The sequence below is a fragment of the Marmota marmota genome, unplaced genomic scaffold (genome assembly GCF_001458135.2).
Source record: "Marmota marmota marmota unplaced genomic scaffold, marMar, whole genome shotgun sequence".
NCBI lineage: Eukaryota > Metazoa > Chordata > Mammalia > Rodentia > Sciuridae > Marmota > Marmota marmota.
In genome coordinates this window covers 4,294,968-4,314,010 of record NW_026000249.1, presented here as the reverse complement: position 1 = coordinate 4,314,010, position 19,043 = coordinate 4,294,968, and positions in this window count along the sequence as shown.

Sequence of the window (19,043 nt, the reverse complement as noted above, 5' to 3'; positions counted from 1 at the left end):
TCAGAGAAGGTTTTGAGGGGGTAATCTACCAGGTGTCCTTTGTGTTTTGGACCTACCAGAGATAAGTGTGGTTTGGCTTTCTAAAATAGAAGATGTAACAAACCCATAAATATTTTGCAGACTGGCAGTAGCAAAGGCAAATAGCTTTATTTCTTTTTCTTTTTTAGGTGCCAGGGATCAAACCCAGGGTTGTTTAACCACTGAGCAACATCCCACTCTTTTTTATTTTAAGACAGGGTTTCACTGCATTGCTTAGGGCCTAAGTTGCTGAGGCTGGCTTTGAAGTTGTGATTCTCTTACCTCAGCTTCCCAAGTCACTGAGATTACAGGTGTGCACCACCACACTTGGCCTTGGTTATTTATTTGTAAGACTAAACAGTTTTTTGCCAGTCACACTGGCTTTGGTTTGCATATGGCTTATAAAAAATTATTATAATAATTGAATAATTCCTAAGACATGCACTCTTAGAAAAAAGAAAATAGCTTTAAATTAAATTGTAGCTGAAGACCATAATAATGGGATTTTAAAAATGAGAAATTATACCATGCAATAAAGATATAAAGAGGTGGATAACTGAGGAAAGTGGTGGAATTTTTTTTCTCTGGACATCTTTTTCATAATAAGATTCATTCTCATCTGACATGAGAGTGACATGGAGGATTTTGAAGTTATCCATAGGTGAGCCATATACAGTATTATTAGTGAACATGTACAAATGAATTTTAAGTTATAAATGGACTCTCTAGCCCTTGGAGATGAAGGTTCCTGGGTTATTTTTAGATGCCTTAAGTCCTAACATATAAATGCATATGACTTTGAAGAATTTGTGGTTCTTTAGAGTTTTTTTACAACAACAAGACCACAGATGGGTTCGGTAGATGTAGATTTCCCTCCTTTCTCTGTGGATCAAAGTCTCTTTATGCCTACAAGAAAATGTCACATAGCATGTTGCAATCCCTGGAACCAAGCATATCCTACACTGCTAATGTGATGGCAATAGGCATATGCAAACATTAATATTGGCATCAGATCAGGATAGTTCCTACTCATCTGCACAGGGCTAGAATCTTGTCTTTTAAACATTTTTTTTCTTATTTTAGAGTTTTTCTGACTCTATTCTCCAATGGTGCATATCAGAAATTTCACTACATAATTATCAGAAAACAAGTTAGGTAGGTCTGTCTTGACACTGTGTGTGTGTCTGTGTGTGTGAGTGAGTCACTGGAGACACACCACAATACAAGACCTCAAATTATACTACAGAATTTTAGTAACAAAATCAGCATGGTATTGGCAACAAAACGGGGAAGAAGACCAATGAAATCCAACAGTAGATACAGAGACAAACCTGTATAAATGCAGTTATCTCATACTAGACAAAGGTGCCAAGAACATAAATGCAGAAATGATAGCCTTTTAAACAAATGGGACTGGGAAAGCTGGATATCCATGTGTAAAAGAATGAAACTTGACCTCTATCTTTCACCCTGCACCAAAGGAAATATATTTTTAAAAGAGAAGTGACTTAGCTGTTTAAATTCTTATAGGAAAGAGATAATTGGAACGAATGTGATAAAGATACAGAAAGAAAGGAGGGAAAAAAGCATGAATATAAGCCAGATGAAGATGTTTCAACAGCAATAGAATTAGTCATCAATTGTAGGGGTAATTATTCCATTACATTACAGTGAACAGTTAGTTTGTAGAATATGTGACTGTAAGTTAAAGGATTTTTCATCTGAACATTTTAAAATTTTCTGAGATATAAAATAAATGAACACTAATTGAAAGTGAGGGATAAAGGGTAGGATTTGATGACTTGAGAAGAATGAAGGTTTAAAATAGGTTATTTTTTAGAACAGAATGAACAACTGCCTTGGGAATTATATGAAGATCAACAGTCTGACAGGCTGGCCCTACATGTGTTAGTGATCTAAGAATTATGACATGTCCCCAATCTGCATCACCAAACCATGTTTGGTTTTTCTTTCCTTCCTTTGTTAATAGCCCTCAACCTCTTGGATGATAATAAGGTGGATAGTAGAAACTATTCTAACTAGGGATTGGCAGGAAGCATGGGGAAGAAAAACATGTAGTGAATAACTAAATTACAGAAATGAAGCTAGAGAAAGTGAGAGGTGATATGGGATGGGCTTAAAGGAAGAATATAGGATTAGAAAATCAAGACCAAGAAAAGAAGGAACTTGTTAGCATGCTCACAATGGCAATGAATAAAAATTTGGTGTTTTAGCATTGAATTTGCTTTAAGATTTCTGGATGCATGGGATAAAAATGAAATAAATACTAAGTTATAGAACTCTTATTTCAAATGGATGATAAATATAAGAGACTATTACTCATAACAATAGCTTCCTTATGTAACCAGGTCTTCCTGCACAGGTGTTGGAGCATATTGCTAGTGGGACATAAATAATATTGTCACCCTATGGCAAAGGACATGTGCTAAAAGATAGGGGAAATTATAGAGAACCAAATGACACCTAAATAAGAAATGGCAAACCTACCTCACACGACAGTGACTGAGTTGGACATCCTTCTCTTTTACCACTTCAGTTTAGAACCATTAAAATATAACATAAATATGGATTCAGTGATATAATTTTTAAAACTTCATGAAGATATTTACATACTATGTAATTAATTTAAAGTATATAATTTGATAATTTTCAGAATATTTAGAGTTATGAAATCACCATTCCAATCTAATTTTAAAATATTTTCATCACCCCCAAAAGAAAAATTCTATATTCATTAGCACACCCCACCTTTTCCCAACACCCCTAGCCTTTGTGACCACTAATCTGCCTTTGTGGATTTTCCTATTTTGGACATTTTATGTGAATGTAATCATATGGTATGTGGACTTTTGTGACTATATTCTTTCACTTAGCATAATTTTTGCTAGTGAACAACTTCATGCAAGTTGTAGCATGTATAAGTATTTTATTTCCTTTTATTTCTGAGTAATATTCCATTATATGGTAGATCACATTTTGTTTATTCCCTTCATCTGTTGATGGACAATTGAGTTGTTCCACTTTTTAGCTATTAGAAGAACAATGCTATGAATATTTATGTACAAGATTTCTTGTGGACATATTTTCGTTTCTCTTGGGTGTATATCCAGAAGTAGAATTGCTGTCACATGGTAACTATGTTTAACATTTTGAGGAACTTCCAAACTGTTTTCCAAAACAGCTGCACCATTTTACATTCCCACCAGCAATATATGAAGATTCCAATTTCTCTATATCCTCATCAACACTTTTTAAATAATATTGTATCAATCCTAGTGGGTATGAAAGTGGTATCTTATTGTGGTTTGGTTCTGCAATACAGTTTTAAAGTTCTTGTCAGTTAAAACCTAAAATGCATGGCTGGAATGGATGCAGAAATCTACTACATAAATCACTTTAGCTTTCTGTGATCATTAGTACAGCTCAGTTTGGGCTCTTCTCCCTTCCAAGCTCTAAGTCAGACTGCATTTCTTGACTGGCTTGTGGTTGTATGGGGTCAAATGACTATCCCTGACTGATGAATTATAAAAGAAAACAATGCCATCACCTTTATGCATTAAATTGTGGCCAGGAGATACCTCCAGAGCTTTTTTCCTCTGCCTTGATCAACCAACAACTTTCAACATAGCAGCAGCTTTGATAGCCTAGAAATAAGCATTTGCTACTAGGAGATGGTGGATGATTGTTACTGCAGCATAACTGGGCATATGCTTAGTGATAAAATTATCTTTACTATGAATTGTTTGCTACTTGATGGTTAAGATATTAGGATTCAACAAATGTGACAAACAACTTAGCATCTCTAAGCCTCAGCCACCACCTCTATAGTATGGGTGTCATAAATCTATCTCACACAATAGCTTAAAGTTAAGCAAGTCAATGTATTGTTCAATAATACTTAGCACAATGTATAGGACATAGCAGATTCTTAGGAAATTATTGCTAATAATAGAAGGGCAATGAATTAATGACTACAATATTGGAGTTAGCATATGTAGAAGGTAATAAACTAGATTTTGAAGGACCAAACCATAGAAGCAGGGAGTCAGGGAGAAGGGTAATGACTTTTCTTTGGTTAGTTAATTTGGGGCCTTATAGAAAGCCTCCCTGGCAAGCATTCCTGTGTTTAGCTGCATACAATTATGGCAGGCTGGGAGGACCTTCTTTTGCATCTTGATTTTTCTTCCCAGAAGAGATGAAATGGCCACAGTATTCTGACTCATTTCACAGAACAAGGAGCACACACTATGGAATATGATTACATTCAAAATATGCTGCAAAATGACTTCATGAATCCAAAATTTTCAATCACTCTTCAGAATGACAGGCAAAGGGGAAAAGGCCCAAACAACTTCCCTTGAGAACATTTAGAATCAATACACAAAATATATTTTTCCTTTATATGCATGCCTCCCTTGAGACTTAATGAGGCAAGGATCTGGTTCAGCCCAGGAAAAGACAATCAACCGAATTAATTCATACCACACAAATGTTTCTAAATATGGTGAAGGAAAGGGGAATTCAGTAAACCAGAATAGTCATTGCCATACATTGGATAATGGCAGCCACGTATTTCCTTTCTTGGTATGGTCTCTATTTTGTTCTGTCTTCCTCTTAGATGGTTGATTGCTCATCATTGTTCCTTAACTGACTTGCTCTCCTCCTCTGTCTGCCTTTTCAATATTGGTATTCTACGAGCTAAGCATCAGCTTTATTCTCTCTTCATTCTACAAAACCCAGACAAATTTTTCATCTCTGCCATGGTTTTACCTGCACCATGAATGGATAATTTCTCTATCTTAAACCTTGTTTCTAGATGCATGTTTTCACCTGCCTTTTGAAAATCCCGACCTGAATGTCCTACATTTATTATATCCTATTCTTTCCACCAGAACCATTGTTCTTTTATCTTGATCAGTCTAATTCCTTCAGATCTCTTAGTAAGCTTTACTCCTTCAAGGTAATGTTTCTTGAAACTGAGACTACATCAAGTCTACCTGTGTGCACTGTCTCAACTCTCTATTATTTTACCTCAAGCAATTCACAGCCAATTATTCTAAATTATACATTTCTAGGATTATTTCATTTTCTCTCTTCTATGCTAGAGTTTTTACCCTCTGAAGACTATCACAGTATCTGTATTGACTTTTTTATATTTCAAGTTCCTACCATATGGTAGGCATCCAGTAAAATTTGTTGAATAAATGAATGAATAACACAAGCTGAACATATAATACTCCTTATCTCAATTTATGAATATGTCAAAATGAGCCCTGCTATTTATGCACAAAAAAATAAAAGAACTACTCACCATCTCTTCTGTTCATATTCCTGAATCACTGGACCTAATGAATGCATTCCCAAATCACCCCATTATTTTGACAATAATCTGGGGGTCATCCTATAAATCACTATCTTTCTTGCTCCCAACATTTAAATACCAACTTGTAACACTATTAAATATCCTGAGAATTCACCACCTTCTCTCCATATACCTTCCATTACTGCTTTATTCAGGTTCTTTTTATTTTTCCTGAATTCATTATCCTCTTGTAATCCTTTATTATCACTATAGCACATTTTCTAAAATGCAAATCTGACCATTTCACTCTGATGCTTAAAACCCTTCAGCAGACTCCCCATTGCTTTGAAGTTGCAGTACATATTCTTAAGCCTGATATACTAAGTTCTCCACAACCTTACAATCTACTCTCAAACTTCTTTTTATCCTCATCCATCCTCTTTGGTCATTCAGGATGCACAATCCCCAAATATATCTTCTTGCCTTTGCACAGATTCTCTTTGTCTAGAATGATATTTTAGAGAGGTTCTCCACCTCCAAACTCCTCACCCTTCAAAACAAAGCATTAAAGCTCCTTCTTCTTCTTCTGAGAAATCTTTCCAAACTCCTCCAGACAGAATGTGTTGTACTCTGTATTCCCATGGTACTCTATAAGAGCATCAATCACAGCACCTAAATTTTTCAATTATTAACTTTGTATTGCCCTGACCCTTTATTGACCTATCAGCTCCTTTAGGCAAGGTCATACTAGAAACGAACATACTAGAAGTCCACCTCCATATTTGGAAATCATTTCTATAATAAATGTGTGCCCAGAATATTAAAGAATTCAAAACTCAATAAAAATAAAATAACATCCCAATACAAATGGGCAAAAGATTGTGCAGATGCTTTTTCAAAGAATGTAGACAAATAACAAGTAAGCAATAAAAAGAAGTCAAATATCTTGGCCTCCAGGGAAATGAAAGTTAAAATCAGCATACTACAGAGATGCAGCCCACATCAATGTTTATAGAAGTTCAATTCACAATACCTAAGCTATAGAACCAACCTTGGTGCCATCAATAGATGAATGGATAAAGAACATGTGGTATACATACACAATGAAACATTGCTCAGCCACAAAGAAGAATGAAATTATGCATTTGCTGGTATATGGATGGAACTGGAGAATATTATGCTCCGTGAAATAAGCCAATACCCCCCAAACAACCAAAGGTCAAGTGTTTATGCTGATATGTGGAAGCTAGCCCACAAGAAGAAGGTAGGGTAAGAATAGAAATTCAGTAGATTATGGGGCTGAGGCTATGGCTCAGTGGTAGAGCACTTGCCTAATGTGTGAGGCCCTGGGTTTGATTCTCAGCACCACATATAAATAAATGAATAAAATAAAGGTCCATACATCTAAATTTTTTTAAAAAAGAAAGACTGCCTTCTTTAAGATAAAAAAGAAATTCGGTAGATTAGACAAATGAGAATGAAGGGAAGGGGAGGGGGTTAGGAAAAGGAAAGACAGTGGAATGAATTTGATATAACTTTCCTGTGTGTGTGTGTGTGTGTGTGTTTGTGTGTATGTGTTATATATATATATATAATATTAATGAATATACCACAATGAATCCCACCATAGTGTACATCTAAGAATAGGGTTATAATTAGAATAAGATATAATCCATGCTTGTATACTTATATAAAAATGGATTCTATTGTCATGTATAACTAGAAATAACCAATAAAAAACCACAATGTGATACTACATACACTTATTCAAAGCTCTAAAATAACAGAGACATATCTAGTGTTGGTAAGAAGGTGAATGGAAAACAATTGGTAATTCCTTAATAAGTTAAACCAACACCTGTCATATGATCTAGCAATTCTACTCCTACATATATATCAAATAAAAATGAAAGCCCATGACTGTACAAAGACTATTATAGAATCTTGATTTGTGATAGTCCAAAATTTGAATCAACCCAAATTTCTATGAGCAGGTTCATGGAAAAACAAACTCTGATATAACCATAAAAGAGAATATTACTCAGTAATAAAAACAATGAACATACAACAAAATTTCAAAATAATTCTGAGTGAAATGTTGGTTAAAGAATAATACATAGTGTTTTACTCCATTCGTATAAAATTCTATAAAAATACCAACTATCTACAGTGACAGAAAGTAATCAGTTTATTCCTGGAGATGGAGATTGGGGTGGATTGGAAGGACAAGAAAAGAGATTACAAAAAGGGTACAAGGAAATTTGGGGAGTTATATAGTCACTATTTTTTTACTATAATGTTGGTTTCACTGGTATGCACATATGTCAAAATGTGAATTGCACTCCATAAATATATTTGTTATATGTTTATTTTATCTCAATAAATGTGTTTTTAAACACCCTGTTGTTTAAAGCATGCTGTGAAGATCAATTTCTTAAATTATCAAAGGCTTTTTAAACTCACTTGCACATTGACACCTACTTATCCACCCAAATCAGCAAAGAAACATTGGGCCAACTTTTCTTACCTTTCTCATATTCTGCCTTCCATCCTGTTACAGAGGTATATAGCATTCCTTTTTGTTTGCTCTTATTGTCTTCCCTACAGTGTTATGTATATAACCATTACCTAACATGATACTTTACAGATGTTTATCGACATATGCATACTCATGAAGGTCATATTGCCCTGGACAGAATGGTTATGCTTTCCCAACTGATTAAAACAAACCAACTCTAGGTCAAGATGATGGTTTCAATCTCAGTATAGTGCTTTTCAACTATAAGATAATGAGCTCATAAATGGGAGAATGTTGATGATATGGCTGCAATTGAGACTGGAATAAGTTCCTTAAGAAAGTAAAATTTTTGTACGTGCACATAACACAATCTGATCAATCTCATTCTCCATTTCCTTCTCTTTCCCTCTCTTCCTCCCTCCCTGTGATCCACTTTCTCTTTTCTAATAATTATAATGTAGAAATAAAATATTATAAAAATAGAAAGAAGAATTCCAGTATATATAAAAATGATGGTCCATTTCATATTTACATAGCCATTAATAATTTCAAATGAGAATATTAGTAATGCAACTTTCATACCAAAGTTGTAGACATTGAGAACCTACTTTGGGATGCATCATAATTGTAATTGAGAATGTTCACAAATTGGGATATTATTATGATAAGTATTCATTTCCTAAACCATTCTAATATCTTATTAAGATTTCAAATGTATAAGAAAACTAAAATTCTATCTACTAGACATTTTTCATTGAGTAAGGAATTTTGATTATTTAGAGAACTCTGATCTCTCAATCCAAATAAATGCATTATTGTTTCTGTCTTTATATGAATCCTTATGTCTGTAAATCAAATCAAATAATAAAATATAAGTGTTTCCAAAAAGAAGTGAAATTTTTCTGTCAGAAGAAAGAAAACAAAGAAGCCTAGAGAGAAAGGATAAAGTGCAAGGGAGGAACTCTTCTGAGATGAGAACGCAACATAATCGCTGAAAAAAGCCTTCAGAAATATAGCTCATTTATATTTATAGAAATGGTATAGCATGCTAGAATACTGAAACAGAGCATGTTCCTTAAAATAAACATCAATCATATTTACACTCAAATGAAAAAGGAGCAATCCACAGCAACTAAAGGCAGCACTGGAACTAGGAAACCTTCATTAGGAAACATAGGCAGCCATTGCTTGTTGCCTGAAGGACAACTCAACATGATTAACTTCCCTTCAAGCAGCCTCAAGATTCATGAAAAACTCCCTTCAAGAGGAACATGTACAGTTTTCAGGATTTCTACTTAAGTAGTATCTCCCTCCTCAAACTCTGATGACAGTGTTTTCATCTCTGCATTTCTCCAAACTCATCTTGAGATTTGTTTCATGACTGTCAGCAAGCCAAAAGTGAGAAACAATCTTTTTCCACCAAATTGGGAGGAAAGCCAATTTTATCATTAATTACATTATCTAATGTTTCCTGGCAACCCAAAATGTGGTCCTGAGACCAGAAGCATTGGTGCCATCTGAGAATTCATTAGCAATGCAGAATCTGGGACCCCACTCCAGACTTTCTGAATTAGAATCTATTTTAAAAAGCTGCCCAAGTGGTTTGTGTGTACATTCAAGAAGTGCTTGTCTTACCCTCACATATCCTATGTAAGATAATTATCATACCCATTTTTCATTTGAGAAAATGAGAACAGGGATATAAAATTATTAGACATATAACAAAAAAGTACCATAGTTGACATATTAAGGTATTTCCCATAATTGTAAATGTCAAAGAATTCTCCCTTCCATCATATTTTTCTCTATATAAAATTAATTCAGTAGTTTTTGTTATAACCGCTCTAGTCCCAACCTCATATACTTACTGGTTGCTGACACCCAAAATCTTACTCTTAGAATGCCACCATTTGACCCAGTTATTCCACTCCTCAGTATATACCCAAAGGACTTAAAATCAGCATACTACAGTGACACAGCCACATCAATGTTTATAGCAGCTCAATTCACAATAGCTAAGCTGTAGAACCAACCTAAGTGCCCTTCAACAGATGAATGGATACAGAAGATGCAGTGTGTGTGTGAGTGTGTGTGCGTGTATTCATATACACACACACACAATGAATTATTACTCAGCCATAAAAAAAGAATGAGTTTTGCTGGTAAATGGATGGATCTACAGACTATCATGCTAAGTAAAATAAGCCAATCCCAAAAAACCAAAGGTAGAATCTTCTCTTTGATATGAAGATGCTAACACACAACAGGGGTGGGGGGAATAGAAGTTCATAGGATTAGACAAAGGGTAATGAAGGGAAGGAGAGTGATGGGAATAGGGAAGACAGTAGAATAAATAGGACATAATTTTCCTATGCTCATATATGAATACACCACAGTGAATCCCCATATCATGTACAACCACAAGACTGGGATCTTAATTAGAATAAGTTATACTCTGTATGTGTAATATGTCAAAATGCACTCTACTGACATGTATATCTAAAAAGAATAGATAAAAAAGAATTCATTATTTATATTGAATACTGTCCATCTCTTGATATCTATGGGAAGAATAATGGTAAATTCTTTAAATCTTTGTGTTTGGGAGATTTATTAGATTCCTGCCTTTACCTATTAATCACAAGAACACAGCAGCATGAGGTCCATGTTACCCCTTGGGGCAAAGGAAGAAAGAAAGGGATTGAAAGAGAAGTAGGAGGAAAACATAAAGACAAAGTACTTTAGATTTACAATTTGGCATAGATCAGTTTTTCTACAGACCCTAGATATCCTTGAAGTTTGCTATAGCTGCTGGTTTTTTCAGTTGCTTCGGTCGTGAGACTCTGGATACTTTGAAAGGCTTATCTTCTTTCTCTACAGTAGTTCCAGGGAGTTGAGCACAGAAAGCCCTGCAGAAATTTACTTCTGCTACCCAGAATGATAGCAAAGAAATGTGAAATAGTTGTACTTACCAGTTCACACAGTGTATCATCGTAAAAAATAGTCCAATATTTTTGTTATAAACAGTAGCTATTTTGAGCCTGTAGTCTGTGTCAGGCATTGCATTAGATACTTAACAAATATAATAGTCTTGAAAATATTATTCAGGCAATGTAACTGGTAAGTAATGGAGTCTGGCTTCTAACCCAGGCCTATCTAAGTCAATATCAAGTATCTTTCTATCATAACACATTGCTGTGACACACTTAAAGTAAACTTCTACTCAACCTCCAAGGCCCATCCCAAATTATCTCCTCACTAGGCAATTTTGAGAAATTAATCTTGGGTAATAGCTTTACTGATTTGACACTTTTCAAATCATAGCTTTAACTTTTCCTTTTTTATTCACATTGTTCCCACCCCAAGTTACAATTAATTCCATTTATGTCTGTGTCATATTTCCCCACACAAACTTTTGAGCCCTTAAATCTTCTTTGGGTCACTGGCTTCAGTCACATAGCAAGAGTTCAGTGGTATCATTAGTTCATCTATAAACTGAGTTATGCGCAAAGTCCGCTCTCTGGAAGTTAAATATTCACTGTTGGTTGAGAAACTCCACATTTTTACATGAGACCTCCAATAGCTTTTGTAGCAATGGATTATCCTTGGGAATTTTGTAATTTTGTACTTACATATGAGTTGCTCTTTCTTTTTTTTTTTAGTGCTGCTTTAAGTCCCCATCCCCATTCCCTTCCAAGGGGAAAACACATTTTGGATTGTCTTTACACTTGGCCATTCCACTCTCTCTGGTCACTTATGATTCTAGGAGAATAAAGCAAGAGAATAGTGACATTTCTTCCCTTATATATTAGTACTTGCTCATTCTCTAACATTTGAGAATTTGCTAATATGTCAGACATTGTGCTAAACATTTTACATATCATTTTATTTTCATATATATAATCCTATGAAATATGTGCTATAGTTATCCCTATTTTGTTCAAGAGGATCCTCAAGTATAGAGAGGTAACTTGTTTCTGATTACACTAGAAAATGAGAAAGCCAGAATATGAATGTAGGTTACGTGTTACTCTCAGTCACTTTTCAGTTGATGCTTGTGAGAAATACAAGTGAAGTGTGGCAAATGTGTAGGTATATAGATCAATGTGGTTGTAGGTAGCATGTGAATTACCAAGTAACTGGAATCTCTAGACTATTCTTGTAACCTGACCTGGACTGAGTTCCATGTTCTTGCCTTTGTTACAGGCACTCAGCAAATACAGATGAATCACTATTAGTTTGAGCTAAATTCTGAAAAGTATACAGTCTTAGTGCTGGTGTTACTATTATTTTTATAAATCATTTATTAGAGAAAGAATGCAACTGCCACTAATATCTTCCAAAATTCAATATAAATGAATTCTAAATAATTTAAATGTTGGATTATTCATATCCACTTGACCTTCTCCAGTAGCAGAAATCTTTGAGAGTTGATGTTTAGTAAGCATTTGAAGAAGCCATTATGCAAATGAAAATATCATGTCTACTCCAATATTTGATATAGACATTATGGCAGACACAAAAATAACCATAACACATCCTCTCCAAGGGTTCACCATCTTTTTTTGGAAAAATAAGCTAGATACATGTTTCTCATTAAATAACAATGAAAATTTTAAATGCTCTTTGAGAAGATGATGACAATCACAAGCTAATGCATGATTATAGCAATAGCAATTCAGAGAAGGAAAACAATGTTAGACCAGGATAAGTGATCTAGAGAGGTTTGGTGAAACAAATGGACTTAAAGTTACAGTTTCAAAGGTCAATATAAAGTAAGGAACAATAAAAGGAATGTCATCTGGGGTTGGGTGAAACAACATGGAAGATGAAATAATACATAATAGAAAATGTCTTTATGCAGAAACAAACTAGCATCATATTGGGCTTAGTTTGGACTTTAGCCTTCAGTGAACAGAGAATATCTATAACTCATTTGAACATTGTGACCCTCAGCCTAATTTGATGCATTGGAAGATGGGATTGAGATTGTCATTAAATTACTTCAAAAACAAAGTTCACTGGAGATGAAGTGACAATTACTGTTCTGCTCAGCAGGCTTTCTTGGGTCATTGCAGGACTAGCTTCCAGAGTGCATAAGATGAAGTTATCAGCTTTGGAAAAATATTAACTGGCATCACCCAGTCTTGCTCCACTAGGCTACAAATGGTTTTGCATTTACTGCTTAAAAGTGAGACATCTGGGCAGGCAGAAATAGGCCATGTATTGGGTCAAGCTCAGTGATTCCTCAGGTACACTACTTTAGGGCTGCCCTCTCCAGGGACAAAGAGGAGCCAAGAGTACCATGAGTTCTAGAACCAACTTAAACATGTGAGAGCTTCTCAAAAGTGCAAGAAAGCTCAAGATTATAGAATACCTGCCATGTGGAAGATATATATGTGTATATTATTTATCGCACACATATATATGTACAGACACACATACACATGTGTGGGCATAGTCATGTTAAATCTCATAAAAATCTCTGAAAGATAAGAACTATGATCTTAATTTCACAGATGAAAAAAGATAGCCTCCCAGAATTGAAGTTCAACAACATGACTACTCTTCTGTTAAGCAACTAATGAATTTGACCATCAAGAGAGGAAAAAAGAATATATCTATACACACACACACACACACACACACACACACACATATATATATATTGAGGAATAACTAAATCTATCCAACATATGCATTATCTCACATATTTATCATTTTGTGGCAAGAACACATAATACCGTGTTGTATATAATAAATGCATACTATTTTATCTGTTAATTAAAAACAATTTGTAAAAGAGACCTCTCATTTGAACTCCTTTAGAAGCAACCCCTTGTCCCACCCACCATTCAACCTCCATCACTAAACATTCCCTCTGATGTCCTGAATCCCCTCCTGGCCTACCTCAAGGCTGCCCTCTAGAAATATGCCATTCCCATCTTCTCCAGCCTCAGTCTTTGGGAGAGCCCCTTCCTATTTCCATAGGGGACCTAGTATACCTACCCCCTCAGTCTTACAAGAAAAATGGAAGGGCCCCTTCAGGGTTATTCTGACTATCCCAACTGCAGCCAAACTAGAAGGCTACCCTCTTTGGTCCATTTGAGCAACTTAAAACTTGCTCCTGCTAATGCCTCTTCTTAATCTGTTCCCATAGGCCCTACCCACTATGTATTACCTGCCTTCGAATTATTTCGATGGAAAAAACTGAGCCTCCTGCCTAAACCTCCTAATGTCACTTTCTCAGATGACCTTCCACACTTTCTTAACAACTCTCAGAGATGAATTGTATTTATCATATCCAATACCCCTTCATCTTTCTCCTCTTTAAACACTAGATCTTATCTTGGAAATCTGGATTCAAGGGACATTTGCTGACCTGACACCCACCCAAATCTTCTTTTACTCCTTATGTTTTCCATATATCATCTTTGGCTTTACAAACACACACTAGGCATAGGAGAAACCTCCAAATTATTCCCTTACTCATGTGACTAGGCATATGCTGAGATTGGCACAGGAGCAGAAGAATTGGGAACTTTAATTCATTAGTATAAAAAGTTACCAGGACAGGTTATTGAAGACATCCAACAGGTTGCTGATTCAGCACTGACTTTACCAGATAAGTTGGACTCCCTGGCATCTGTGCTCCTGCAAAACTAATCAGGGAAGAGTGCTGTTTCTATGTAAACCATTCAGGATTTGTAAGAGACAAGGTTAAACAGCTCTAGGACCACCTGGAACAGTGGAGAACCACCTGGAACTAGCTGATTCCAGGTAGTCCTCAGTGGGGGACCTAAAACCAGGACCTCCTTGTTTCTCCCCCTTATGTCCTACTTAATATTCATCTTTCTCATAATGACTTTTTTTCTGTATTCTTTTTTTTTGGTACTGGGTATTGAACCCAGTGGTGCTTAACCACTGAGCCATATCCCCAGACCCTTTTTTTCATTAGACACAGGGTCTTGCTTAGTTGCTAAGTGCCTTACTAAGTTGCTGAGGCTGGCTTTGAACTTGCAATCCTCCTGCCTCAGCCTCACAAGCCATGGGGATTACAGGCATGTGCCACTGCACCCAGTTTCTCTGTATTCTTAATTTTGTACAGAAACAGCTTCTTACTAAGGTGACCCATTTAGCTCAAAGCACCTTCCAGGAACATGTCAAAGCTATTCTCCTCTTGTGCTCACACTCTGATTCTCTGAAATCACAAAAAGTGGACTTTGCCTACAATGACCTTGAGGCTCCTTCCATACATGACTTTTCAGCCTCAACTGCTATGATCTCAGTACTCTCTCCCAGGACAACGAAAAAGGATGGGTCTTCTCAGGAGGAAGCAGTCAGAGGTGATATCAATGCCCATATTCATTATCACCTTTTAGAGTCTGGAATGAAGGATATGGAACAACTCCCAGGGCAAAAGGAGGACAATGGGTCCTAGCAGAGAAGAAAAACAGTGGACTCTGAACTTTCACCATTTCCCAGCAACAATGGGCTCTGAATTTTTATAAATCTTCCCCCTGACTGCCCAACCCACACATTCTGCTATGATACAGTCTCACTGAACCTTTTAAAACTCAGACCACTATTGTAACCAGTTGTCATTTTCTCTCTTGAAAATGTGCCCCTCTGTTGCTTAATAAAGCAATGCTGATCTGTTGAGAGAGAGAGAGAGAGAGAGAGAGAGAGAGGGAGGGAGGGAGAAGAGAAGAGAAGAGAAGAGAAGAGAAGAGAAGAGAAGAGAAATGAAATGAGAGGTCTCAGAGAGGTTGTCATCTTCTTTCTGGGAACAGCCAATGCCCTCTAGTTTGCACACTTTCTTAGAATAAAACCACAAACCTAGAACCTGGAAGCAATTCTGGTTGAAGAGAAACCTTAAGGGAAGTCAAAATCTTGAAGCTACTCAAGGAACACCCAGAACAGAGAGCTTTTTAAGAACAGCTTTAAAAGAACACCTTCATTGTGTCCAGCAATATGACTCATAGCTTGCCCCAGAAAGCAAGGAGAAATATCTTCTCTTTTTGTTGAGTTATCATTGGGAGGTCTACCTAAGGAGAGACTACCTAGGAAGGGTTGGATGAACATATCAACTAAAGAGAAAAAAAGACTCTGACAATAAACTGGCCTCAAATTCCTTGTGTAAGATGTAGCTTTATAAAAGAGAATACCATATATATTGATGCTTCTCTAAACACTATAACATTCAAGACCTAAAATGGTCTGTCTGTGAATGAATGATATTTGTGATTAACAAGAGGACTATACCACAGGAAAAAGAAAATAAATTCTAGATCTGTTTCAGCAAAAGGGCTTGGCTTGTATTTTACACGCTAGAAACTGATATTGTGCATATCAAAATTCTGGGGGTATCTCTAATCCATTACCTGCTTTTGAATATCACCCCCAATGAGACATAAAATTCACCCATTTATGCTAAATTTTATTCTCTGTAGTTTTGTTTGCAAATGGAAACAAACTTGGAAATCATAAGCTGGAATTAATTTTTACTTTTACATATATTATTTGAGTATGTTTTCTTCATTTTTTTCTAATAATAAAAGGATTTAAAGTCATAAATTATGTAGAACCCTTCTAATAAAGTAATTTATGTTTAATAATTCAATCTTCAGTTTGAAGTTGTCACTCAACATAAGGACAAGAGAAGAAACATTGCACACCTATCTGAAGCAGCAGCTAGATTCCTACTAGAGTGTACAAGCTAGCTCATGCTCATTGTACAAGAAGAGTGACCATTTTTTTCTTCTTAATGGAAAAAAAAACTCTCAAAAGAATACATACTTTTGAAATAAAAAGTGCACCTATTTCACCATAATCTCTGAATCATGCATTTTGTCTCAGAACAGGAGAGAAAAAAAGGGCAGTAATAAAGTATAGAAAGAAAATTCATTGCAATGTCAAGACACTGACAAATGAATAAATTTACCTGAGAAGAGTTAGCAACAATATGAACATGTTCTTCATGAACAAGGACATATTATTAATGGTTTGGTTTCTGGAAGGAAGTTGAGAATATAACATGGCTTGATTAGTTAAGATCTAACATTAGGCTAGTTGAAATAAATTTAGATTTACATAAAAATTGCAAAAATAGTACAGAAAGTTCCTGAATACCCACACCCAACTTACCCTAATGTTAACATCATACATAACCATGTGAGAAAGTTTTGGATACCATGTTGACTTGAAGCCCTTGAAAGAGTTGGCTACACAGTAAAAACCTCAGTAAAATATAGCAGTAAGAGAATCACAGCCTCTGAGACAGGAGTCTCCAGTGTTTCTCCTTTGCTATTGAAGAAATAAACCTTTTTTCTTTTTCTCAAAATTGTGTCATCATTATTGGATTGGCATATGAGACAAGGAGAGAGACTTCAGTAACAAATTTGGTGACCCAGATAGGACCCAAGAATGGCCCCTACTCCAGCTTTCTTAGGCAGGCCTGGTTCTCCAAGGAGGCCCACTTCCACACCGAGGATGCAAGGTGGCTGGTGAACTTGTTGAGAATCAACAGCAAGAGAGTTAGGAGATGGGTGAATTTTCTTGGATAGAACCAGCGAAGCTATTCCTGTGAGTAAAGGGAGGAACTGAAGAACCATCCCAGCATCTCTTGAAGCTCCTTTTGCTTTGGGGAACTTCCGTCTTCCCTCCCTGAACATTACATATTGTTCCATCGTGGTCTACTTAGAGAAAAAGGAAACTAAACTTGGTAAATTTGAAATACCTTTGGCCATTTGATAAGTCCTCTGGTATGCATATTGATACCCTTGATTCCACACATCTGGTTCCTCTTTGTGGGGACATCTGTGGCACCAGTGATATAGGAGTCATGGTTAAGTAGGACTTGAGAACCTAGGGATACGTCTGTCTTAGGTTATCATCTGTTTGTTGGCCTTGGGTTTGAGAATTCCCTCTGGTTGTCTGTATTTTTGTTTTGTTTGTATCTGTTACTGCCCCCTTTAAGACATGGCCAATACTGTATTGGTCCTTTAGGTGGTCTCTTGGAAAAGATCTTGGGTGGTCAATTTAAAGGTTTCCTTCTGTCAGCCATGGTTTTAGAGTTCCTCTCTGGTTGTCTCTGTTTCTTTTTTGTACAGTCTTGTAATTGGAGTTTGTCTGTCAAAGGTCAAATAAGTTGAAGGGCCACCTATAGGTAAAAGCCTGTCTAAGATGTTTTATTATAACAATGTGGCTTTTGAATAGCTTTCTGGATTATTATACAGTCTTGCAGTTGGAGTTCATCTGTCAAAGGTAAAGTAAGTGGAAGATATTTGTACATGCAGGTCTGTATTTTAAAAGTTCCTGTCTGTCAGCCCTGGTTTTGCAGATCCTTTTAGTCAGGTTTTTTTTTTTTTTTTGTATCTATTACTGGCCCATTAAGACATGGGCCATGATATTTTGATTGGTAAGTAGTACTTGTAAGTAGTCTCTTGAGAAGAGAGATCTTGGCTGAATGGGCTACCTATAGGTATAAGCCTATTTAAGAGAAAGACATTTGACTGTACTGCAATCTGGTCTTTGAATGTTTTTTCCAGATTATTATACAATCTTCACCTTAAAGTTGTTCTGTAAGGGGTAAAGTATATGAAAGAGATTCTGTATGTGTAGGCATTTATATAATTGTATGATAAGGGGTCTGAACAATCAGGAACTAAGTTGAAGTTTCCAAAAGGCACTGCCTCTGGTGTGCAAGGATAGCAGGACACCAGAAGAAAGGGTTAAAAATATTTAAATCTTTTAAACCCAGTGCTGGCACTCCCAGCACTGTTTCTCAGGCTAGTCTCAGGCAGCCACAGAGCATCTAACTGTGGTCAAGGACACTAGCCCTAAACTGAAAAATAAAATCCAAAAAAAGCTGCCTATGCTGCAGAAAAATTGCCAAAGAGATCTTGGCCTCTGCCCTGCCTTCCAGCCCCTTTTGCCCCTGGATGGGAGGGTGGAGGCTAATGGTCACAAAAAAAGTGGCAGTACATTCCAGCAAGGTTAGTTTATGACCTGGGGACAGGAATAGTCTCCCCTTTTAAGATCTGATGGGACACCCCCTTTGGCCAGAGGACATTTATCACTGGGGTAAAGTAATTTTTACTATAACAGTATCCCATGAAACTAAATGCCTGGGGAGAAGCGCAGAATAAACAACTTCACCCATTAAAAAAAAAAAAAAAGAAA